The sequence below is a fragment of the Pinus tabuliformis genome, chromosome 1_2, assembly GCF_031772625.1.
Source record: "Pinus tabuliformis cultivar Carrire ecotype Pingquan chromosome 1_2, CPIR1, whole genome shotgun sequence".
Lineage (NCBI taxonomy): Eukaryota > Viridiplantae > Streptophyta > Pinopsida > Pinales > Pinaceae > Pinus > Pinus tabuliformis.
In genome coordinates, this window is record NC_142298.1 from 760,222,138 (window position 1) to 760,248,867 (window position 26,730).

General features: G+C 39.9%; 1 long non-coding RNA gene across 1 annotated transcript; it reads left to right on the forward strand.

Annotated features, from left to right (window-relative positions):
* The first annotated feature begins 137 nt into the window (after nucleotides 1–137).
* LOC149208022 (uncharacterized) lies at nucleotides 138–26,384 on the forward strand. Its single transcript, XR_016252059.1, has 4 exons — nucleotides 138–216; nucleotides 319–659; nucleotides 798–879; nucleotides 26,307–26,384. It is a non-coding gene; the product is annotated as an uncharacterized LOC149208022 (long non-coding RNA).
* The last annotated feature ends 346 nt before the right edge of the window (nucleotides 26,385–26,730 follow it).

Below are 26,730 nucleotides of genomic sequence, written 5' to 3' on the forward strand. Positions count from 1 at the left end.
TTGAAATACAAAATGGGATGTCCCCTTTATATAACAGTGTTAAAAAAATGTGTGTTTCTTATTACGGTTAATTATTGCGTTCGACTCTTTAATTTAACTTATATAACGATTCTGATATCTTATTTTGTATTTATTGTAGATGGCTTGTTTTGATGAGCACGAACAAGTGGAATACAAAAGAGAATGCCCATTGTTATAAAACAAACTCTAGTGGAGGTGAGTTTTCTATTATGAATAATTATTGGTTTTGAAATATGCTTACCATTCTTAATTGTTTGTTTATTTTAACATTATTCAACCCACTTTTTTTCTTTTCAGCAAAGGAGAGCACATTGTAGGAGAAATGATGTGCAAAGGGGATATTTGCAATTTTTCTTTGTTCTTCTTTGCATGGTTTGTTTTCTGAGTTTGAGCATGGCCATGCTTTGAGTTGTACTTATTTTCCTTTTTTTGTTTTTTCTCATTTTTTGTAGTTTGGTCTTGGTTTCATTTGTAGGGTGTGTTTTACTCGTTTTCCTTTGTTTTCCTTTTTTTCACGTTTTTTGTAGTTTGGTCTTGGTTTCATTTGTTGGGTGTGGAAAAGGAAATGAATGAAGCAGATAGAGAAATAAATTAAGGAAGCAAACAAAGAACATGGAGGTTATTGTTCATAAATGAAGGTGAGTTAACATACCTATATGCGGTGCATTTCATTTAAAAGTATCTTTTGCTAATTTGTGACTCTACTTTTTTTTTATTCAATTTATTATGTGCTATATATGCTCTCATAATCAATTATAATGATCTTCTCTATGTAGTGAATGACTACAATTGTATAATCTACAAAGGTGAAGTAATGAAGATACACTAGAAATTATACAAACTTGGCACAAAGGATAGGTGAGCCATACATTTCTCCTACAAAATACTATTGTCCTTTAATACAATTGAAATATTTGCTTTTTTCACAACGATTTATCCTTTTGTAATGGTTTCGAGGTAGTATGATCTTGTTCATGTGTTTGAGATTCAAGAATTTTTCCTAAAACTTTGATATGAAAGAAATAGAAAAGTTATACTTACGTTCACATCTTTAGTGCTTATTTTTCATGATTGCTGCTACTATAATATTAGTTGAGGGTGGGCAGGTATGCGTATGGTTAATTGAAGTGTAAGCTTGTTGATTTTTCCACAGCACTCAAGAATCTGGTTAGAGTCTAAAATCACGAACACAAACACACTCAAATGCGACAACACTTCTACTTTGCACAACGAAATAACATACATCAGTGAGTCAACTAATGCTCATGACAATTTTTAATGTTTTAAACCCTCTACTTATATTACAAACTATAACACAATTTTCTTAGGGATTCCATACTAGGGATCACTACCCTTGCATATAACCTTGATGTAAGGATACAACTAGGGCTTGGTGTCAACGGCTATGATCACCAATCTACCCTAAACAAAGTACACTTGACTTACTTGTTGACAACAAGCATTATAGCCCTTTTAGTCCATGTACCTTGAACGCATCTGGCGGGTCCTCTTGCCTCCCAATTTGCTGATCACTGCACTTGCATCTTCAACTGCCAGTATCAATGATCAAAACTCCTTTTGTGCCAAAAAACTTTGGCTCACATATGTGCCCACTAGCAACCTTCTAGCTCCATTAAGAAGTTTGCCCCTTGGGTCTTCTGGATATGCCCTCTTTTCAACCATATGACTCCTTTCATAAGCTGAACTAGGGATCCTTACTGTGCCTCCTAAGAGCCCATTGATTCATTTTATAAACACTGTACTTGAGGTCATCTAGACTGCCCACTTTTCAACATAATGGATACTCCAAAATGCTGCTCCTAAGTCACACCACATCTAGCCTTCTTCGTTTCCCTTTCATCCTTCAAAGCTCAACCCTTGGGGCTTCCAAATTTAGCCATACACAGTCAACACCATGACTAATCTAGGCTTCTGAGACTGCCCTTTCTTTTGCAATTTGTCTCCTTAAATTGTCCAAGTCTAGGGCTATTGCAAACAACCCACCAACAATGATAAGATGCATTCTAAGGGATTCCAAAATTACCCATACATAGTCAACACCATGACTAATCTAGGGCTTCCAAGGATGCCCTTTCCTTTGCAATTTGTCTCCTTAAATTGTCCAGATCTAGGGCTATTCGAAACAACCCACTTACAGTGATAATATGCGTTTTATATCCTTGTTCTTAGGGTTAATTATAACTGTTGTTCAAACCTTTGAACAAACCTTAATTTTTACTTTACTACATCACCCTTCTCGTTGTCCTTCCATCTCAAACATCTACCCACAGGAAAGAGTCATTTGCCTCCCTTTCTAGAGTCTCGACCCTCTTCATTCATCAAAGATTTGGGCTCTATTTTCACTGAGATTTGGACAGACCATATGATGACTCTATGCATAGGAAGAATCCCTAACTAGTGCATATCAAAACTCTTGTCCAAAAGCTCATGGACAACCCCCCAACTTTAGCAATCTACCTGCTTGAGGACGCTACCACTTAGACTCCAATTATCCACCGTTTTGATCCATTTCTTGACTGATATCCTAGACCTTGCTATAGATCTTTGCGACCCAAATCTAGGGTTACCTCAGACCTGCGGTACCCTTCTTCTAGACATGTACTTGTTGCATTGGTCCTCTAAGGCATGCGACGTTACTCCAACTTTCCTCCAATCCTCACAACATACCAAAACAAGCTTATTCTAGGTGTTTTGTCCCTCTATTAAGGTACAAGAGTTTGCGGCTAGATCACAGAAGTACCACTGCTATTGACCCAGGACTTTCAACCCTTTTCCACAAGTCTCTTCCACTACTTGGATGCACTGACTTGCCCACTGAAACCCTCACCAAACTCAAAGAGCATCCTCCTTGAACCTGAACTAGAGCATGAGACAAAAGGACAAACACGAAACCCTTCTTCTTGCTCTTTATCTAGCTTGGCTTCTTGAGGTATGCAACTTCCTTGGATCAGTCCTCACTCGAGAAGAATTGCACTTGTTGTATAATCAAATGAGTTTCACAACTTCCCTTCTTATAGTTTTCTCATGAGGGTAGAGTTTTCCCTCGAAAGGTGTCTTTCCAAGCCTTGGCCGACTTGAAGTTTCTAGAAAAATCCCAAATAAGTTGATGAAAATTCATTTCTTCATTTGATCAAGACCCTTGATCGTAGCCTTAGGTCACCCTTGCTCCTCTAAGGGTTTTCCACTTGCAGCAATGAATAAATAATAATTCCTTTTCTTGATTTCACACCCACAACTTGTGTACTAAGTCCCAAGACAAACCCCATTTAACTTAAGGAAAATTAATTTCTTCATTGGATCAAGACCCTTCATCATAGCCTTATGTCACCCTTTCTCCTCTAAGGGTTCTCCACATGCAACAATGAATAAATAATAATTCCTTTTCTTGATTTCACACCCACACCTTGGGTACAAAATCCCAATGATTGAGTTTTGTTCCTACAAAAGGAAAAACATTTTTGTGGTGCAAACTCAGACAAACCCAAGCATAGGTGGTCTGACATTGATGCCTCCTTCATCAGTAGAGATCTAGTCCTGTAGAAGCACTTTTCACTTAACTTTTCACTTCCATCGCTAGAATCAAACTGAGATATGCTGAGACGCTTTCAATTATACTTTTCTCCCAAATAACTCTTTGAGATCGTTTTTGATGTAAATCCAAAACATTTTTCTATATCACCGCAACCCCTTTAATTTTGTGTTGTGTAGACGTAAACATGATATTGTAGCCAAACAACTGTGCGGATTTATAAATTGTTGGGTGTTTCAATTGCTTATGCCTGCTAGCAGAATGGAAGAGATTGGAGGTCAGTGTTTACATACAAATGTAAACTGGAATGATATTTATAGTCGTGGAACGAACAAAGAAAGAAGTCACAATAGGCATGAGAAGACCACCTTTGTATTGGAGTTCTTTAAGCTAAAGACAATCTCCAACAAAAAATAATCATCAACCCAGAGTTTGTATAAGCGACGCTAGCATTGGGAAAAACTTGTGAAGAAGTTAACAATTTTCTTGTATGGCAACTCGTTGACCAAAACTATGCGTCAAAGTTCTATTTTATGAGATTCATTTTGTTTGATTTGGTAACTAGCAAGTTTAGCAAGGTGTACGAGAGCTATATTGCCCACAAACATAAAGAAACCATTGTTGTAGGCTCCAAATCACATGCATGGGTGACCTAATCTTGTTGTAGGCTCCAAATATCGTTGAAATCACCACCTAGCTTGCACACTTCTCCATGGCTATTTTATTTTTTTAGACACAACAAACTGTAAGCCACCATGATTAACAAAGCTATTATATATAGTTGTCACCCTGTCACTCCTATGTGAAATTGCAAAAATATGTGTTGAATTCCTAGACCGAAAATTGCGAAGACTGATAGATTTCATACCCAACGAAATTTCCTTCTTATCAGATAATTTGGCCGTAGTTTACAATTTTAACACTCCCTCTCAACTAGGGAGAATTCCACCTGCCAATCCATCTGTCATCATGCCATCCTGTCATCCCGGACCATCTCTGTCATAACAACCCTGCTCTGCTCTGCACTGCTCTGCTAAACCATGAAGTAATAATGAAGAAGTGATCGACAGTGAGTCATAACATCATACCACTCTCTACTGACAGAAGTTAGTCCTTGATCCCAGATCAAGTTGTTGAACACCATGCATTCTAGTCATAGAGAGTACGACAATACATGATGCGTCCATTGGTAGTGCTATGGTCCCTAACCATCTTTTCCCAACTCATTGTCCAGATGAGAGGTACTTCCCATGAGTCCTAGACTTTATGGGTAGGATGTATGCCAGGGCATCAACAGGAGAAGGTGAACCTGTCATCCTGCTCATATGCCATAGGAGAAGGTGAACCACTCATCCTATGCATATGTCAATCGTAGGGGAAGGTGAACCACTCACCCTACATGCAAGTGTCCGGGTAGGGGAAGGTGAACCACTCACCCTACACACATGTCAACCATAAAGGGGTATCACAGGAGAAGGTGAACCACTCACCCTGTATCAAGCGCACCACTAGGGGAAGGTTGTTAATTTTAGATAACAATGGTATGTTCTATACTTAAGAGCAATTTACTTCAATTTTTCTTATTAGCTCAATATTATTTTCCATATTAGCAATCACATTAACATTGATAGTAAATGTAGATAGAGCATAAATAATAAGCAGAAGACAAGCCAAGACAAGAGGACACAATATTTGGTGGATGCTAGGGAAAAAATTGAACGTGTGGAAAACCCTTTGCTCAAATCTTCTTATTATTCTTGAAAAGTTCGGCAGAGAGAGGGAGTATAATATACAAAATTCACTTGCCCAAACACTGTCAAAATAGTCCAGTCAAACTGCAATCAACAAGATGCACTAACTAGAAAGTCAGTGTTGGTCAACCACCAGAAAGTCTCCTCCAAATCAGCTTGGTCAAACCCAGTCAAATTGGCCTTCAATGACAATCCAAATCAGCCCAAAACAGTCCAGAAATTATCAGTCAAAGTTGGTCGACGCAGGTCAACACTGTGGTCAAACTTGCTGCAATCAATGCTAGTCAACTTGCCCAGAAAATCTCGATTTTTGTGCCATAATATGTGGCCTTCCCAAACAGAAAATTTCCCACAAAAAAGGTAGTCAAACACTGCTCGATCAACGTTGGTCAAAGTTGGCTGCAACTCGGTCAACGCAGAGAACAAAAATCTCAATCAAACCTTCGCACGTGTGGAGAAGAACATGTTGCCTATATTTTGTATGACCCAATCAGATGAAGAGGGATAAAGATGTGTGCTGGTGAGTGTCCAAATGAGGAAAATGTCTCTTCTATTTATACACAACGTTGAGGGTGAAGAGACACGTCTGTTGGGCTTCATGAGCCTACATTAGACTTCTGGCCGACCTTGACAATTTGTCCATAAAAGAAATAAATTCATAATTCCATTTATACTTGTCAAAATGAGATGATCTTTAGATCAATCTTGCACCTCTCGGAAAGAGGAATCCAATAAAAATATCATCTCCATCATATGAGCCGTCCAAGGTAGAGTTTGGCCCTAGTTGCCAATTTTAACACTCCCTCTCAACTAGAGAGAACTCCACCTGCCAAACCTTCTGTCATTCTATACCATCTCTGTCATCCTTGCTTTGCTTTGCTGAACCATGAAGAAATAATGAAGAAGAAATGATCGAGAGTGTATCATACCAATCTCCGCTGGCCCGAAGTCAGTCTCCATCGATCCTAGATCAATATCAAACATCCTAGCATAGGAAGTACGGTAGTACACAATGCATCCATCGATAGTACTATGGTCCCTATCCTTATTTCCTTTCTCATTGGCCAGATAAGAGGTACTTCCCATGAGTCCTAGACTGCATGGATAGGATGTATCGACAGGAGAAGGTGAACCACTCATCCTACTCATATGCCATAGGAGAAGGTGAACCATTCATTCTATGCATATATCAACCATCATGGGGTATCACAGCGGAAGGTGAACCACTTTACATAGCGCACCACTAAGGGAAGGTGAACCACTCACCCTATGGTCGCTCATAGCTTCAAGAAGTACCCCCAAGCCCCCCAGAGCTCCCAGAGTTCAATATCCAACTCAAACGGGACCCTCATAAGAGGTTCTCTCCACGACTCCAAGTCGTTCATAGAAGGTTAAGAATTTGACCTTCCCTAGGGGCTTTGTAAGAATATATGTGACCTGATCATCAATCCCAATGTGATGGAGCCTTATTGCTCCCCGATGTACCATATCCCAGATAAAGTGGTACCTGATATCAATATGCTTGGAGATGTCATGAAACATAGGATTCTCAGAAAGACGAATCCCACTTTGGTTGTCACAGTAAATCACGGTGGTATCTAGCACATGCCCAAACAACTCACTAAAGAGCTTCCTCAACCAAACAGCTTCACAGGAGGCCATACTAGCAACAATATATTCAGCCTCGACGGTGCTTAAAGCAACCGATTTCTACTTCCTGCTCATCTAGGATATCGAAGCAAAACCTAGTGAAAAGCAACATCTAGATGTGCTCTTACAATCCACCACACTGCTAGCCCAGTCAGCATCAAAATAACCATGGAGCCTCAAATTCTCGACAGTGTATCTTAGTCCATAGGTGGTTGTGCCCCCGGAGATATCTCAAGAGATTCTTGGCAACAATCCAATGTATGTGATGAGGCTCAATCATAAATTGACTCAAATGTATTCACTGCAAAGCATATGTCCGGATGGGAGTTCACCAAGAACATCAGGGCCCCCACGAGTTGACGATACTCAGAAGGATTTCCCAATTTGGGCCAAACAACACTTCCCCATAACTTCTTGAAGTTAAGTTCCATCGGAGTAGTCACAGACTTGCAATCCACCATCCCAAATATTTCAAGTAACTTCACAATATATTTTCCTTGGAAAGGAAAACCTCACCTTGCTTTTGCCAGACTTCCAAGCCTAAGAAGTATTGCATCAATCCTAGGTCCTTCATCTTGAATTCAGAAGCCAACTCCCTCTTGCATTGATAAATAAGAGGTTCTGCACCAATCACAAAGAGATCGTCCACGTAAAGTACCAAGATGAGAGGTCTATCATTTTCAACCTTAAAGTAAAGGTTCAGATCAGCTTCACTTCTTGTAAAACCCAACTTCATTAGATATATGTCGATCCTCTCATACCAAGCCCAGGGAGCTTGCTTCAACCCATATAGGGCTTTCTTCAACCTGCATACATGTGTCTTTCGATCTAGAACTTTGAACCCCTCGGGTTGTTCCTCAAGTGAACCATGCAAGAGGCAGTCTTGACATCCATTTGATGTAAATTCCATCCTCGAGAGGCAACAAGGGTAATGATCGAGCAGATGGTGGTATATTGGGCAACTAGTGCAAATATCTCATCATAGTCCACACCTTCCTTTTGAGAGAAGCCTCGAGCAACAAACCTGGCCTTGAACTTTTTAGCACTTCCATCAGCTCCATGCTTTATCTTGTAGAGCCATTTCGAGGTGACAACATATTTATCCTTGGGTCTAGGGACCACATCCTAGACATCATTCTTCATAATCGACACATATTCTTCATTCATAGCATCCTTCCAAACTTGGTGCTTCACAACTTCTTCGAATGTGCAAGGCTTAGTTTGAACAATGGTGCTCATGGTAGCTAAGTACCCTTGGTACCTATTCGGTTTGTTACTTTCACAAAATATCCCCCTTGGTGCAATATGTCTTTCGGCATCTTTGAGACTATCCCTAAGCCATGAGGGTCTCCTTTTTTAGGAGGGCTCATGGGAAGGTGGATCAATGGGATCCATTGGTTCTTCAACATCGGGCATCGGCTCATCCTGCCATTCTCCTGCTTTCTTGTATCTGCTTCTTTGTCCTTCCTTGGAATAGGAAGGTTCCTAATCTTCCCAAGGGCAGCATCTTCATCGAAGGTGGCATCATGTCTTATCTCCACTTCTCTTTGACGAGGCACATAGATTCTATATGCCTTTGAAGTTTCACTATAGCCCACAAATGTTCCTTTCTTCCCAGATACATCCAATTTGCTTCTCTTTTCTTTTGGCACATGAAAATACATGGGGATACCAAAAATTCTAAAGTGAGAAACATCAAGTTTCTTACCAGTGAAAACTTCTTCGGGAGTTTTGGAGTCAAATGCTTGACGAGGGCATCTATTTTGAACATACACGATAGTGTTGGCAGCGTCTTCCCATAGGAACTTCGAAAGGCCTTGATCATGAAGCATGGCACGAGTGGCTTCTATAATAGAACGATTCTTCCTTTCAACAACACCATTTTTCTTATGAGTATGTAGTAGTCTCCCTCTTAATGCCAGCTTCTCTACAATAGTCATTGAACTCATTTGATTCATATTCGATTCCATTATTGGTCCTCAATATTTTGATCTTCTTCCCTGTTTGAATTTCAATCAAGGCTTTGAAAGCGTGGAACCATGAGAACACTTCATCCTTCTTCTTCAAGAAATAAATCCAAGTTTTGCGAGATAAGTCATCCACAAAGATAACATAATATAAATATCCTCCCAAGGATGTTACGGGCAACATACCAGATAGATTAGAATGAACGAATTGCAAAATGTTGGTAGTCTTGCTATCGCTTGAGCGGAATGGTCCCCTTGTATGTTTTCCTTTGGCATATCCCTGACAAGCATCTTCATGTTCTACTTTAAATTTGGGCATACATGTTACCATCTTCCTTACATCGGGTAGGGATTTATAATGTAGATGAGCTAACGTTCGGTGCCATAATTCGGATGGAAGAGATGTGTCACAAGGCATAGCTCCTAGTGGACTTCCTCCAACTTGATATAGGCTATCAACCCTGAATCCAAGAGTAAATTCTTCTTTGAAATTCCTTTTCCAAACACATACCTTTCCATCAATGAATGCCACCTTGAATCCTTTGTCCTCCATCGTCGAGATAGATACTAGGATCTTCTTTAGATCGGGTACATATAACACTTCTTGTAGATGAATGATGTTACCTTGATTCAATTGAAGAGTAATATTCCCAACTCCTTTCATGGGATAGGTGGCATTGTCTCCAAGAATGATTTCCAAATTTGTATCTTTTTCTATCAGATTTGAAAGAGCCTCCTTGTACCTAGTTAAGTGCCTTGAGGCACCACTTTCAATCAACCAATTGCCCAAGGTATTTGGAGGAGAGGCAGTAGAGAGGGCAGATATAAGATAAAATTCTTTTTGTTTGTTATCTACAACATTAGATTCATCATACTTGGAGTTTCTTGATCTTTTGGGAGGTCGACCATTTCCATGTTGAGTAGCAGGAGCTTTCCTTTTTCCTTTGTTGTTGAATCTGCCATTCCTTTGATTGTTGTTGCCCCTGAAATTGTTGCAGTTTTTGTTGTCATCATCATGGGGTGTATCCCTTCTATTAGGACACTCTAGCATAGTGGCCAAACCTGTTACAAATGAAGCATCTACCCTTTCTTCCATCTTTGAATCTTGATCTTCCTTGACATTACTTCTTTGAATCTGCATTGTTCTTTCTTTTAGCATGAGTAGAGAATGCAGTAGGATCATTCCTATTTGAAGGCATGTCTCTCTCTATCATTCTTGTTTCTTCTTGAATGCATCTAGTCAACAATTCAGCAAAACCTGGAATCCGATCATTGTTGAGGATAGTAGTGGTTGAACACATGCCATTCGCGAGGGAGACCTCCAAGGGAAATGAGAGTGAGCTCCTTGTCAGCAATAACTTCTCCAATTGAAAGAAGATCATTTTTTATTTTGGTAATCCTCATGAAGTAGGATTGGATATCTTCTCCTCTTCCATTCTTTATGTCCTTCAACTTGTTCTTGAGAAAGAGGACTTGGTTTGCATTGCTGGCTTTGAACATGCCAACCGACTTGTCATATATCTCCTTAGATGTATTCAAATCGGAGATGTAAGCAACTAAATGCTTTTGAATAGAATCCTTGATGATCTTCTTTTCTTTGACTTCACCTTTCTTGTACTTCGTCTTAGCGACAACCAATGCATTTGAAGGAGGTTCAATAATCTTTCCCTGAACATAGTCCATAACATCAGGCTCTTCCAAAGTCAAATCAAGAGACATCTTCCATGCACGATAATTAGACTTATAATGGAGCTTGTCATCAGGTTTGAAGTAAGATGAGGAGGCCATTGAATCTTATCCTTGTCCAACAAATCTAAGTGATTGCTCTTCTCATTCTTCCTTGGGCTTTGTCTTTACCTCAGCTTTGATACCATGTTAATTTTAGATAGTAATGGTATATTCTATGCTTAAGAGAAATTTACTTTAGCTTTTCTTATTAGCCTAATATCAATTTCTAGATTAGCAATCACATTAACATTGATAGTAAATGCAGATAGAACATAAACAATAAGCAAAAGACAAGCCAAGACAAGAGGACACAATATTTGGCGGATGGTAGGGAAAAACCCCAACGTGGGGAAAACCATTTGATCAAATCTTCTTATTATTCTTCAAAAGTTCAGCAGAGAGTACAATATACAAAATTCACTTGCCTAAACACAGTCAAAACAGTCCAGTCAAACTGCAGTCAACAAGATGCCTAACCAGAAAGTCAATGTTGGTCAAACCAACAGAAAGTTTCCTCCAAATCAACTTGGTCAAACCCAATCAACTTGATCTTTAGGGACAATCCAAATCAGCCCAAAACAGTCCATAAATTCTCAGTAAAAGTTGGTCAACACAGTTCAACGCTACGGTCAAACTTGCTCCAATCAAGGCTGGTTAACCTGCCCAAAAAATCTCAATTTTTGTTCCAGAATATGTGGCCTGCCCAAACAAAGAATTTCCCACAAAAAACACATTCAAACAAAGTCAAATGCTGCCCGGTCAACGTTGGTCAAACCTGGCTGCAACTCGGTCAATGTAGAGAACAAGAAACCAATCAAACCTTTGCATGTGTGGAGAAGAACAAGCTGCCTATTATTTTGTACGACCCAATCACATGAAGAGAGAGAAAGATGTGTGTTGGTGAGTGTCCAAATGAGGAAAATGACTCTTCTATTTATACACAACGTTGAGGGTGAAGAGACATGTCTGTTGGTCTTCATGAGCCTACATTAGACTTCTGGCCATCCTTGACAATTTGTCCATAGAAGAAATAAATTCATAATTCCATTTATACTTGTCTTAATGAGATGATCTTTAGATCAATCTTGCACATCTCTGAAAGAGAAATCCAATAAAAATATCATCTCTATCATATGAGCTGTCCAAGGTGGAGTTTGGCCCTAGTTTCCAATTTTAACAAAGGTGAACCACTCACCCTATGGTCTCTCATAGCTCCGAGAAGTACCTCATGCCCCCAAGGGCTCAGTGAGAATGTCTGCGACTTGCTCATTCGTCCTTATGTGTTGGAGCCTTATTGCTCCCCGTTGTACCATATCCCAGATAAAGTGGTACGTGATATCAATGTGCTTTAAGCAGTTGTGGAACACAGGATTCTCTAATAGGCAAATCCCTCTCTATTTGTTGTAGAAGATCACAGTGGTATCTATCATGTGCTCAAATAGCTCATTGAAGAGCTTCCTCAACCAAACTGCTTCACAACACGCCATACTTGCAACAATGTATTCGGCCTCGGCGGTGCTTAGTGCAACCTATTTATGCTTCCTCCTCATCCAAGAATAGAAGCAGACCTCAAAGAGAAGCAACACCCAAATGTGTTCTTACGATCGACCACACTGCTAGCCCAGTCAGCCTCTGTATATCAATGTAGCCTCAAATTCCCGATAGTGTATCTCAGTCTATAGTGGATTGTGCCCCTGAGATATCTCAAGAGATTCTTAGCAACAATCCAATGAATGTGATGAGGCTCAACCATATATTGACTCAACGCGTTCACAACGAGGCATATGTTAGGACGGGAGTTGACCAAAAACATAAGGGCCCCCACAAGCTTACGATACTCAGAAGGGTTCGCCAATCCGGGCCCAACAACACTTCCACATAGCTTCTTAAAGTTGAGTTCCATCGGAGTAGTCATGGACTTGCAATCCACCATCCCACATCTCTCAAGTTACTTCACATTGTATTTTCCTTGAGAAAGGAAAATCACAGCTGGCTTTTGCTAGACCTCCAACCCTAGGAAATAATGCATCAGTCCTAGGTTCTTCATCTCGAACTCGGAAGCCAACTCTCTCTTGCATTTATGAATGAGAGGGCCATCACCTGTCAGAAAGAGATCATCTACATAAAGGGCTAGAATGAGACTCTGTCCCTTTCAACTTTGAAGTATAGGTTTGGTTCAACATCGCTCCTTGTAAATCCCAACTTCATAACATAGCTATCAATCCTCTCTGAATAATTTCAACCCCCACTCCGGTTATCAGTTGTCCTTATCACTCCATGCATTTAGTTTTAAATCCAAGCATGATAAAAATTCTAAAATCTGGAAATGACAATATTTTTTAAAAACACAAATTTAGAGATTTCACAACTATTGAAACTGCTGAAATAAAACACAACAAAATTATGACAGCCATACACAGAAAATAACATAGTGATTTTTGGTCAATGTGACCCTGGAAAAACCCCCCTACAACTCTTGGGGAAAAGCAGTTTGAGAGCTCTTCTTTATTTCCTGAAATGCTTTTACAGAGAAACTGAAATACACAGTAAAAATTCCAGCAACCACAAATTACAACTTATCTTGATTTATGTGCTTGAAATCTGCCTCGAAAATCGTGCTAATCAGCAAACTGCCAAAACGGAAAATGTTTCCAGCAATAAAACAACATTAAATGTTGTACGACCTGCCTCGAAAACCGTGTCTGGACCCTGTTGTATGGATCACACAGATTTCAACAGTACAGATGCCTAAAAAATCATGCCCAAAACCTGCCTCGAAAGTTGTGCTCTTGCTGCTATCCCTCTTCCTCGATTTCTGTGCCTTTTTCTTGCTATATGGTTTTGCCTTGGGATGTGTGCCAATAAATGCTACTGCCCTGATTTGTTGAAATGTCTTCTTGCTACTCTCTTTCACTTCCTCACTGCTCAGAAATTTTCTCCTTGCTCTCTCCTCTTTCTCTCAAAATGCTCATGAAAGAATGAATTGATCTTTTTCTCTTCTCTTCTCCTTTTACTCTCTAAATGACCTTTTGGGTTACCCTAAGATCTAATGGTTGAGATTCATTTAGATCTAGGGATGAGAATAAATGTGCATTTAATTCTCACTTTCTATTTTTTAACTCACCCACTTAAATAAAGACCCACTTAGCCTTTTATTTCCATAGTCACTTTTTCACTTTCTAATTCTTCATTGACTTTAATAAAGTCACCTTTAAATTAGAATGTAACTTTACCACTTATAAAGTCACTTTTAAATTAAATTGACTTTACCACTTATAAAGTCACTTTTAAATTAAATTGACTTTACCACTTATAAAGTCACTTTAGGAGAAAAGTACAAATAAATTTGGACACTTTTCCCTAGGCCAAAGATCAAAGCCTTAGGGAACCACTTGTCCTCTGGTACCCAAATTTTAACACTCCCTCTTACCGAGGAAAGTGTTCCTCACCACTCCCATCTTGTCTCTGAAGTAGACATGCTTCCCCCGTGGTAAGGCTTTGGTGAAAATGCCCGCTACCTGCTGATTTGTGGAAATGTACTCAAGCTTGACAATTTTCTTTTGGACATATTCTCTTATGAAGTGATACTTGATCTAAATATGCTTTGACCTGTCATGAAAAACTAGATTCTTCGAGAGTTTTATGCAACTCTGATTATCACAGTAAAATACTAAAGGTCTCAATGCTTGACCAAATAGACCAAACAACATCTTGCGAAGCCATATGGCCTCACGACTAGCCAAACTAGCAGCCATATACTCTGCCTCAGTTGAGCTCAATGCAACTGACTGTTGTTTTTGGCTGATCCACGACACAATTGCTGAACCCAACCCAAAACAACACTCAAAAGTACTCTTCCTATCTGAAGCACAACCTACCCAATTTGAATCTGTGTACCCTGCCAGTCTCACTCCATCACCCTGTCTATAATCCAGAGCAAAATCCATAGTCCCCTGCAAGTACCGAAGAATGTGCTTTGCAGCGACCTAGTGCACTCTCCTGGTCTCGCACATGAACTGACTCACAGTGTTAACTGCAAAACATATATCTGGTCGAGTGTTGACCAAATACATCAATTTACCAATTAGCTGTCTGTATAGAGTATGATCCACCAACTCGGAATCAGAAGCGTGAAGCTACTTCCAGTTAGTGATCATAGGTGTAGACATGGTTTTGGAGTCCTCCATGTGAAATCTGCTAAAAATATCCACAATGTACTTCCCTTGTCCCAGGAAGAAATACCCCTCCTCCTACCAGACCTCCAATCCTAGAAAATAATGCATCGAGCCGATATCCTTCATCTCAAACTCTGAAGCAAGATCTCTCTTGCAACCCTCAATGAGTCTCTCTGCACCAGTGATGATCAAGTCATCAACATACAACACCAGAATGAAAGGCTCATCACCCACCACAATGAAGTATAGGTTCGGATCAGCCTCACTCTTTGTGAAACCCAACTGTTGCAAGTATGTATCAATCCTTGAGTACTAAGCTCTAGGAGCTTGCTTCAGGCCATAGAGTGCCTTTTTCAATCTGCATACATGGGACTCCTTCCCAAGCACCTCAAAGCCCTGCGGCTGCTCAATATAAACCTCCTCCTGAGTGAAGCCATTGAGAAATGCGGTCTTCACATCCATCTGGTGGATCTTCCAACCCATCTCTGCCGCAATCGATATAATGGAGCAAATAGATGTATACCGAGCTACGAGAGCGAAGGTCTTCTCATAGTCAACTCCCTCTACCTGTGAGAACCCTCTCGCCACAAATCGAGCCTTGAACTTCTCGATGTTGCCATCTGCAGCATGCTTTATCTTGTAGAGCCATCTGGAAGTAACAACTGATTTACCTTCAGGCCTCGACACTACCTCCCAAACATTGTTCTTCATAATAGAAGAATACTCCTCCATCATGGCCTCTCTCCAGACCTGCTGGCTGGTTGCCTCCTCATAACTAGAAGGCTCGGAGTCAACAATGCTTGTTACCAATGCCATGTAACTATAGAACTGCTCAGGTGGTTTACTCTCTCTAACCTGTCTCTTTGGCCCAGCAACTGATGTGGCCTCGCACAACGTATCTTAAAGCCACTTGGGCTTCCTCTTCCCTGAGCATACTTCTCCCATCGGAGTGAAAGAATCCTCATCATCATCAGAAGCTTGAACTCCTGAAGGCCTGCCAACTAACCTCATGCCTGAATCTGTGCCTGTAGATGCTGAAGTATCATGTGAATTATCCATTAGTGGATTACCTTGTGAACTGCTCTGTGGACTGCCCTGCATGCTGCCCGAAGAACCACCCACCTGACTCTGAGAGCCACTACTCACTAATGGACCTGACACTGTAATCGATGTACCTCTTGATCCCTGACCACTGGATCCCTATGACTAACTCAACTGCTCTTGAGGGTCTGGTGACTCTGGATACTCTAACTCTCGTGACCTCCTAAAAGTTCTCTCCTCCTCGAACTTCACATCCTGCCTAACAACCACTTTCCTTTGTGTAGGAATATAAATCTGATAAGCTTTCGAGGCCTCGCTATAACCCACAAAGATGCCCTTGTTTGTAGTGGGCTCTAGCTTGGTCCTGTTCTCCTTGGGGACATAGGAATATGCAAGGCACCCAAAGATACGAAAGTGCTCAACATCAGGCTTCATCTTAGAAATAGCCTCCTTCGCAGTCACATTCCCCAAGGCATGATGTGGACTCCTGTTCTGCAAGTACACAACAATGTTGTAGGCCTTTGCCCACAAAAATAAAGCTAACCCCGGATCATGAAGGATGGCTTTGGAAGCCCCTATAATGGATCTGTTCTTCCTCTCCGCAACCCCATTTTGCTGGGGGTTGTAAGGAATTGTGAACTCCCTTCTAATGCCTGCCTCAGCACAAAAATCAACAAACTCACCAAGGGTATACTCCCCTCCATTGTCCAACCTGAGGACCTTGATCTTCCTACCTGTCTGGGTCTCCACAAGAGCTTTGAACTCTTGAAACCGATCGAGGACCTCACTCTTGGTCTTCAAGAAATAAATTCAGGTCTTCCTGGAGTGGTCATCAATGAACAAAACATAGTACTCATAGCCACTCAAGGATACATGAGACATTCGACCACTCACATGTATGAATCAAGTCAAGGATCCCGGTTGCTCTGCTGTCATTGCTGGGAAAAGGGGATCTGGGAGACTTCCCCACAACACATCCTTTGCATACATCAAGGTGATAAGAACTGAAATCTGGCACACCAGTGGTGATCTCCCGCAATGTACTCAAGGCCCCATGATACATGTGCCCCATCCTGCGGTGCCAAATCTCACACAACTCTGAATTGTTAGATCTGTTGTCGGTCCTCTCTCGGGTGCTACTACTCAATGCCATTAGGGGCTGGAATGAGAACTTGTACACCTTGGCATGGTGCACACCAATCACTCTAGCTGAAGAAGCTGGAGTTCCCCTAGGATATATAAGCACCTGCCCTCTCCTAAACGACACATCATACCCTCTGTCCTCAAGTCCTGAGATGGATATCAGGGTCTTCTTCATTCCAGGCACATATAGAACATCTGACACTTTCAAGGGAGGTTTGGGTTCCCTATCAAATGCCAATGTCCCCACACCGACTGCTCTAACCATGCTGTCATCACCAAGTACTACCTCCATATCAATATCATCCTCTGAAAGCTATGAGAAGTACTCTCTGACTACTGTCATGTGGCGGGAAGTGCCATTGTCAACATACCAAATGCTATAAGATGCTCTGCTAGTAGTGGAGAGTGCACACTCCCTCTGAACCTATATGGCAGGTGATCCTGCACTAGTGGCCTCACAAGCTATGAACCCAAACTCCCGATCAAAGGTCTCTGAGAAGCTCTCTATCTCTGCAGAAGCTGCCATGGGTTTGTCTCTCCCTTTTTTGTTCTTCTTCTCCGGACACACAACAACATAACGTCCCAACTTTTGACAATTCCAACATTTGACTTTGGAATAGTCTTTCTCCTTGTTCTTTTGCTTGCCTTTACCTTTGCCTTTGCCTCCACTGTTGGAAGCTTGCTTCTTTGCTCTGCCCTTCTTGCCTCTTGCTAACAATGCCACGTTGTCATCCTCCTCCACCTGTTTGGCTGCCCCAAGATGGTTCTTTCTGATCTCATTCTGAATGCAATCATCCCACAACCTCTCCCAATTGGGAAGGTTTTCCCATGCAACAATGGCATCCACAAAATTCTCGCAAGTCTTGGGAAGACCATTCAAAGCAATCCTCACCAACTCAGTGGGTGCAATGATCTCACCTATGATTGCCAACTCATCTCTCACTGAAGTGATCTTTGTGAGGTATGTGGTAGCACTGTCAGTCTTAGCCATTTTAATGGCCTTCAGTTTCTCCTTTAGGACCATTTTTCTGTTTTCATTTGAGCTCTGGTAAAGACTGGTCAAGGCTATCCACATCTCATGTGCATAAGTCTTTCCTTTCACACGAGTGGCTTCTCTACAATAGTATTTGAATTCATTTGACTCATATTCGGTCCCATTATCAATCCTCAATAATTGATCTTCTTCCCTGTTTGATTCTTGACCACGGCTTTGAAAGAGCGGAACCATTTGAACACTTCATCCTTCTTTAAGAAATAGATCCATGTTTTGCGAGAGAAGTCATCCACAAAAATATCATAGTACAAATATCCACCCAGAAATGTCACGGGCAACATACCTGATAGATCAGAATGGACCAACTGAAGAATATCGGTGGTTTGAGTTTCACTTGAGGGGAATGGTCCCCTTGTATGTTTTCCATCTTCACATCCCTGACAAACACCTTCATTATTCAAGTTGAATTCAGGCATCCCTGTGACCATCTTCCTTACATCAAGTAAGGCTTTGAAATGAAGGTGAGCAAATATCTGGTGCCATAGTTCGGATTGAAGAGAAGTGTCACAAGTCATTGCTCCCAACGGACTTCCTCCAACTTGATAGAGACCTTCAACCCTGAATCCAAGAGTGAATGCATCTCTTGGGTTCCTTTGCCAAACACGAACTTTCTCATCAACGAATGTCACCTTAAAACCTTTGTCTTCCATCGCAGAAATAGAGACCAAGTTCTTTTTCATATTAGGTACATATAACACTTCTTGTAAGTGGAGGGTTTGACCTTGATTTAAGTGAAGAGTAACAATCCCAATTCCTTTCACGGGATAAGTGGCATTATCCCCAAGTATAATCTCCATATTCGTCTTCTTTTCAACCAAGTTTGAGAGAGCTTCTTTGTACCCAGTGAAGTGCCTTGAGGCACCACTATCAATCAACCAATGATCCAATGTATTCGAAGGGGAGGCGGTGGTGAGGGCAGAAATAAGATAAAATTATTTTTGCTTTACAACATTAACTTCTTCATACCTGGAGTTTCTCAACTTCTTGGGAGGACGATCATTTCCATTTTGAGTAGCGGGAGCATTCCTCTTTCCTTTGTTATTGAACCTATTGTTCCTTTGATTGCCATTTCCCTTGAAGTTGTTGTTATTGTTGTCATCATCTCTTGGAGTATCCTTCTTGTGAGGACACTCTTTAGTGAAGTGGCCAAACCTGTTACAATTGAAGTATCTTCCTTTTCTTCCTTCTTTGAATCCCAACTTGAACCCTTATCCTTGATTCCTTGGACCATCATTGTTCCTTCTCTTAGAATGAGCGGCGGAGGCGGTAGGATTGTTTCCATTTGAGGGCTTGTCTCTTTCCATCATCCGTATTTCTTTTTGAGTGCATCTAGCCAATAGTTCATCAAATCCCGAAATCCTGTCATTGTTGAGGATGGTAGTGTTAAACACATCAGAATCTCTTGTAAGGCTTCCAAGTGCAATAAGAGTGAGCTCTCTGTCACCAATGACTTCTCCAATAGTTAGGAGATCATTATTGATCTCGGTAATCCTCATGAAGTAGGATTGAGTGGATTCTCCTCTATCCATCTTGATGTCTTTCAAATTGTTCTTGAGAAAGAGAACTTGATTTGCATTATTTACTTTGAACATCCCAACTAGCTTGTCATACATCTTCTTAGATGTTTCCAAATAAAAAATATAGGCAACCAAAGGCTTATGAATAGAATCAACAATAATGTTCTTAGCGTTAACCTTACCTTTCTTGTACTTGGTTTGTGCAGCAGCAAATGCATTTGAAGGAGGCTCTACTATTCTTCCTTTGACATAGTCCATAGCACCATTTTTTGCCAAAGTCAAATCTAGAGTCATCTTTCATGCATGATAGTCAGATTTGTCCTTAAGCTTGTTCTTGGATTTGAAGAAAGATGTAGTTGTCATTGGGACTAGTTCCAAGTCCTTGTCCAACAACTTCCCTTCGTGATTTCTTTGCTTCACTTTTGCTTGGGCATTGTCTTCACCTAAGCTCTGATACCATGTTGATTTTAGATAACAATGGTATGTTCTATAGTTAAGCACAATTTACTTCAATGTTCCTTTAACAACCCAACGACAATTTCCAATTATATCTAGTAGAAAGCACATTAACTTAAACACATTGATAGTAAATGCAGATAGAACATAAAAACATGTGCAAAAGACAAGCCAAGACAAGAGGACACAAGATATGGCAGATGCCAGGGACAAACCCCAATGTGGGGAAACCCTTTGATCAAATCTTCTTATTATTCTTCAATAGTTCAACAGAGAGAGAGTACAAATATCAGAATAACATGCCCAAAACAGTTCTGCCAAATCAGTAGTCAATCAGCAGTTAATGTTGCCCTAACCAGAAAATAAAGAATGGTCAAAGCTGCCCCAAAAGGTCCTCCAAGCAGCTCGATCAGCAGCAGAAGAATGCGACTTGCCAAGGGAGTCAAAGTTAACCCAAAATCAGCTCGGTCAACCTAGTCAAAGTTTGCTTTTATTTATGTGGTAAAACCAGAAAGTCAACACAACAGTCAACATAGTCAAACAGTCCCCAAACACCTCAAAACTCACGCCAATGAATGTGGCATGCAGAAATCAGAATTCTGCCCACAAAAATGAAGTCAACACATGGACAAATACCCCAAGTCCACGTTGGTCAACGCATGCCCTAATCTCCAAAATTTCAACCTCCAAAACCAATCAAGAAATTCATCTTCTTCCACACGTGCGAAGTAGAGCCTCCAAGTTGTACGAACCAATCAAGAGAGGAGAGAGAAGATGATGTCATGAGTTGATATGATGTCCAAATGAGAGAGGGGTCACTTATATTTATACACTTCGTTGAGGGTGAGGAGACACATCTATTGGGCTTCATGAGCCTACATTTGACTGAGGCTGACCTTGACAATTTGTCCATGAGAAAGAATAAATTCAAAATTCCATTTCTGCTTGTCAGAATGAGATGATCTTTATATCAAAATTGGACCTCTCGAAAAGATGAATACAACGCAATAATCATCTTCATCATATGAGTTGTCCTAAGGTGAAATTGGCATTGTTTGCCAATTTTAACACCCCTTCCGTGGCTAAAAGAACCTAAAGAACATTGTGACTACAATTATAGAAAATCTAGTGGGTATTATCAAATATGACCAAATCTCCTTTTTGCCTAGTAGCTTTGTTGATGTGTGCTCATGATTGTGGACTGTAAGAGAAAACCCTCATTAAATGTTCCAAAATAGGGAACAACTTGACCTTATGCTTGACTTTCATCTAAAGTACAAAAGTTCATTATAAGATCGATATTTACATATCTTTCCAAAACTTCTACATGTGATCTTGAAATAACTAGCTAATGATGCAATTTAATAAGTTATAAATCTCCATAGCTTGACCTTATGTACACAAATCCGCTATCGAAGTTGTTGAAGCAACAAATGCTTTTCCCAAAAGTTCTAGCTTGAAACTAGTGACCCTTTCCTCTTGACATATCACAGGCAATTGAAAATCCCCGAGATCACCAAGAATTATCGAGCAATTGAAGAAGCCCTGAAATCACCTAGAAGGTATCAAGAACCATCCGCAGACCATAAGCATTAGCGATAGTCATAGAAATGGGTTTGGCAGGCACTGCAATAACAAATCGTATCCTCACTATGAATCTCTAAATCAAATAGCCAAAATGTTGGCTCTCACATGAGTACGCAGAAGATTATTCATTCAAATTACTATGACATGACTATATTGAATTACTCTAAACAATTTGATATGTGGATAACTTCAAGGCTATCTTAGCTAACCCTTGTCACAAGTTCTTAGGATAAGTCTGCTTGTTTTTCTATTTCAAAATCTCTCTTTGGAGAGAGGGCTCCCACCAGGGGAATTCAATGAATAAATACTAATTCCTTTTCTTGATTTCACACCCACACCTTGGGCTCCATTACTCTGCCTCGTAACAACCCATTGATTCCTTTAATGAACTTTGTACATGAGGTTTCATACTATAGTATGATTTTACTCAAGTGTGTGAGATTCAAGAGATTTTCCTAAAACTTTGATATGTAATAGAAAATTTATACTTAGGTTCACGTCTTTAGTGCTTATTTTTCATGATTGTTGCTTTTATAATATTAGCCAACGGAGGGCAGGTTTGTGTGCGCTTAATTCAAGTGTAAGCTGGTTGATTTTTCCACGACACTTAAGAATCTGGTGTGAGTCTAAAATCTCGAACACAAACACACTCAAATGCGACAACACTTCTACTATTCACAACGAAATAACATACGTCAGTGAATCAACTAGTGCACATGACAATTTTTAACTTTTAAAACCCTCTACTTGTTATGTTACAAACTGTAATACAACAGTCTTAGGGCTCCCATACTAGGGATCAAGGCCCCTACATACAACCTTGATATAAGGACACAACTAGGGCTTGGTGTCATCTGCTATGACCACCAATCTACCCTAAACAAATTACACTTGACTTTTGTTGACAACATGCACTATAGCCCTTTCAGTCCATGTACCTTGAACACATCTGGCGGGTCCCCTTGTCTCCCAATCTACTGATCACTGAACTTGAATCTTGAATTGCCACTATCAATGATCACAACCGCTTTTGTGTAACTGAACTTTGGCTCACGGATTTGCCCACTGGCAGCGTTCTAGCGCCATTAAGAAGTCTACTCCTTGGGACTTTTGGATATGCCTCTTGTCAACCATATGGCTCCTTTCATAAGCTAAGCTAGGGCTCCATTACTCTGCCTCGTAACAACCCATTGATTCTCTTAATGAACATTGTACTTGAAGTCTTCTAGACTACCCACTTGTCAACTTCCTGGATGCTCCAGTTGCCCTTTCATCCTTCAAAGCTCAACCCTCAGGGCTTCCAAAATTACACATACACAGTCAACACCATGACTAATTTGGGGCTTCCGAGGCTGAACTTTCTTGTGCAATTTGTGTACTTAAATTGTCCAGATCTAGGGTTATTGCAAACAAGCCACCAACAATGATAAGATGCATTCTAAAGGGATTCCAAAATTAGCCATACACAGTCAACACCATGACTAATCTAGGGCTTTCAAGCCTGCGCTTTCTTTTGCAATTTGTTTCCTTAAATTGTCCAAATCTAGGGCTACTCCAAACAACCCACCAATAGTGATAAGATGCACTCTATATCCCTGTTCTTAGGTCTAATTACAATTGTTGTTCAAACCTTAGAACAGGCCTTAACTTTTCCTTTACTACATCACCCTTCTCGTTCTCCTTTTGTCTCAAACTTCTACCCAGAACAAAGAGTCATCAACCTCCCTTTCTAGGGTCTCAACTCTCTTCATTCATCAAAGATCTGGGCTATTCTTTCACTGAGATTTGGATAGACCATAGGATGGCTCTTTGCATAAGATGAAGCCCTAACTAGTGCAAATCAAAATTGTTGTCCAAAACCTCATGGACAACCCTCCAACCTTAGCAATCTATCTCCTTGAGGATGTTACCACTTGCAACAATGAATAAACAATAATTCCTTTTCTTGATTTCACACCCACACCTTGGGTGCAAAATCTCAATGCTTGCGTTCTTTGTCCATAGAAGGGCAAAACCCTTTCGTGGTGCAAACTCACACAAACCCAAGCATAGGTGGTCTAATAGTGATGACTCCTTCATCAATAGAGACTTTTGTGGGTAAAACCTATTTCGACGCAAACTCACACAAACCCAAGCACAGGTGGTCTGAGAGTGATTATTCCTTCATCAGTAGAGATCTAGTCCTGTAGAAGCACATTTCACTTAAATTTGCACTTCCATTGCTGGAATCGATCTTGAGATATGCTGAGAAGCTTCAATGATAACTTTCTTCCAAAAAACTCTTTGAGATCGTGTTTGATGTAAATCCAAAACATTTTTCTATATCATCGCAACCCCTTTAATTTTGTGTTGTGTAGAAGTAAACATGATGTTGTAGGCAAACAACTGTGCGACTTTATACATTGTTGGGTGTTTCAATCGCTTATGCCTACTAGCAGAATGGAAGAGATTGGATCTCAATGTTTGCATACAAATATAAAACAAAATGATTTCTATAGTCGTGGAACGAACATAGAAAGAAGTGACAATAGGTATGAGAAGACCACCTTTGTATCAGAGTTCCTTAACCAAAAAACAATTTCCAACAAAAAATAGTCACCAACCCAGAGTTTGTATAAGCGACATTAGCGTCGGGAAAAGCATGTGAAGAAGATAACGGTTTTCCTGAATGGAAACTGATTGACCAAATCTATGCGTCAAAGTCCTATTTTATGAGATTCATTTTGTTTGATTTGTTAATTCAATTGCTTATGCCTACTAGCAGAATGGAAGAGATTGGAGATCAATGTTTGCATACAAATATAAAACGGAAGTATTTTTATAGTCGTGGAACGAACAGAGAAAGAAGTCACGATAGCTATGAGAAGGCCACCTTTGTATTGGAGTTCTTTAAGCTAAAAACAATTTCCAACTAAAAATAATCACCAACTCATAGTTTGTATAAGCGACATTAGCGTCCGGAAAAACTTGTGAAGAAGATAGCAGTTCTCTTGTATGGCAACTCGTTGACCAAAACTATGCGCTAAAGTCCTATATTATGAGATTCATTTTGTCTGATTTGGTAACTAGCAAGGTGTAGGAGAGCTATATTGCCCACAAACATAAGGAGACCAGTGTTTTCTACAATGATTCTCCTCACATGCATGGGTGGCCTAATCCTTTTGTACGCTCCAAATATCGTTTAAATCACCACCGAACCTGCACAATGCTCCATGGCCCTTTTGTTTTTGTCAAACGCAACAAACCATAAGCTACCATGATTGGCATAGCTATTGTATGCAGCTGTCAGCCTGTCACTCCTATGTGGCACTACAAAAATATGCATTGAATTCCTAGACCGAAAATTGCGAAGATTGATAGCCTTCATACCTAGCGAAATTTCTTTGTTATCAGATAATTTCCCTCTGCTCATGTTAAATATAAAGTTAAATATATGCCCATCTAACCCACATAGGATCATCGCCGATGGGATTTATATCAAACTCAATGACCAAATGTTTCTGCAATTTACATATAGACAATATTACCACTTTTGTGACCAAAAGAACCTGAAAAACATTGTGACTACAATTATAGAAAATCCTGTGGGTACTATAAAATATGACCAAATCTCCTTTATTCCTAGTAGATTTGTTGATGTGTGCTCATGACTGTGGACTGTTAGAAAAAACCCTCTTTAAATGCTTCGAAATAGGGAACAACTTGACCTTATGCTTGACTTTCATTGAAAATACAAAAGTTCGTTATAAGATCGATATTTCCAAATCTTTTGAAAACTTATATTTGCGAGCTTGAAACGACTAACTACTGATGCAATTGAATAAGTTATAAAGCTCCATAGCTCGACCTTATGTACAGAAATCTACTATCTAAATAAGAAGTTGCAGAAACAATAGATGTTTTTCCTAGAAGTTCTAGCTCGAAACTAGTAACCCTTTCCTCTTGACATATGACAAGCAATTGAAAATCCTTGAGATCACGAAGAAGTATCGAGCAATTGAGGAAGCCTTGAAATCACCTACAAGTGTCGAGCAATTGAGGAAGCCCTGAAATCACCTAGAAGGCATCAAAAACCATCTCCAAACCATAAGCATTAGCGATAGTCATAGAATTGTGTTTGGCATGCTCTGCAATAACAAATAGTCTCCTCACTATGAATCTCTGAAACAAACAGCCAAAATGTTGGTTTTCACACGTGTATGCAGAAGATTATTCATTCAAATTACTATGACATGATTGTATTGAATTACTCTAAACAATTTGATATGTAGATAGCTTCAAGGCTATCTTAGCTAACCCTTGTCACAAGTTCTTAGAGTAAGTTTGCTCGATTTTCTATTTCAAAAGCCCACTCTTGAGAAAGGGCTCCCACCATGGCAATTCAATGCGTTATGGTCTAAATTCTTACTAAAATAATTACATGAATTTGATGTGTTCTAGTGTAAATTTTGACTGAAGCAATTAAAGCGCATTTGTTAGTGTGTAGTAAGTTATATTTAGTTCAATCCATCAAAATTATGGATACATGAAATACAAAATGGATTGCCCCCCTTTGTATAACAAAACTCAAAGACAAGTATGTTTCATATTTTGATTAATTATTGTATTCAGTTCTCCAGTTTAAATTGTATATTGATTCTAATATCTTATTATGTATTTGTTGTAGATGCCTTGTTTGGTTGAGCACGAATAAGTGGAATACAAAATGGAGTGTTTATCGTTATATAGTGAACCCCGGAGGAGGTGCGTTTGCTATTATGAATAACTATTGGTTTTGAATTATGCTTACCATTACTATCTATGTTTGGATTTGAATGTTATTCACCCCACTTTTTTTCCCTTTCAGCTGAGGAGAGGACATTGTAGTAGAGATAATGTGCAAAGGGGAAGTTTGCAATTTTTAGTTTGTTATTGGCAACATGTTTTGTTTTTGTTGATTTTTAGCATGGTCATGCTTTTTGTTGTACTCGTTTAGCTTTCTTTTACATTTTTCTCTCATTTCTTGTAGTTGGTCATGGTTTTGTTTATTGCATGTGCAATAGGAAAGGAAGGCAGCAAGGAGAGAAATTCAAAGATATAAGATGGAGGTT